The 528-nt window shown below is 38.8% G+C and overlaps 1 long non-coding RNA gene across 1 annotated transcript in view; it reads right to left on the bottom strand.

Moving 5' to 3' along the window:
- LOC128250934 (uncharacterized) overlaps positions 1–528 on the bottom strand; it is a 257,822-nt gene that overhangs the window by 46,562 nt on the left and 210,732 nt on the right. The window lies entirely within an intron of this gene.

Below are 528 nucleotides of genomic sequence, written 5' to 3'. Positions count from 1 at the left end.
TCATCCTTTACCATATTTCCGACCACCGGCCGAGTATACGTGTGGAGACAGCCAAAAAAAGCATTTGACCCAGACTACCTTCTTCCAACTGTTAAACATAGAGGAGGATCTGTGATGATCTGGGGGCTATATCTTGGAAATTTGCCAGCCAAATGGTTTCCATTCATGGCAGAATTAATAGTCCAGGCTATTTAAGCATTTTATCTGATCAAATTCATCCGGAGGGAAACGCAATCTTTCAGGATGATAATGCACCAATTCACACAGCTTAAGTTATTACTGAATGGTACGAGGAACATTCTAGTGAAGTTGAACATCTTATGTGGCCACCACAGTCCCCAGATCTCAATATTATTGAACATTTATGATGCATTTTAGAAAAACAAGTAATGAGTCAATATCCTCCACCATCATCACAAGAACTGGAGACTGTTTTAGCTGAAGAATGGACAAAAATTCCTTTGGAAACAATTCAAACTTTGTACAAGTCCATACCTCATAAAATTCAAGCTGTAATTACTGCCAAAG

This window comes from Octopus bimaculoides, chromosome 26 (genome assembly GCF_001194135.2).
Source record: "Octopus bimaculoides isolate UCB-OBI-ISO-001 chromosome 26, ASM119413v2, whole genome shotgun sequence".
Taxonomy (NCBI): domain Eukaryota; kingdom Metazoa; phylum Mollusca; class Cephalopoda; order Octopoda; family Octopodidae; genus Octopus; species Octopus bimaculoides.
Note: the sequence above shows the minus strand (reverse complement) of the source record. Positions and strands in the feature narration are given on the sequence as shown.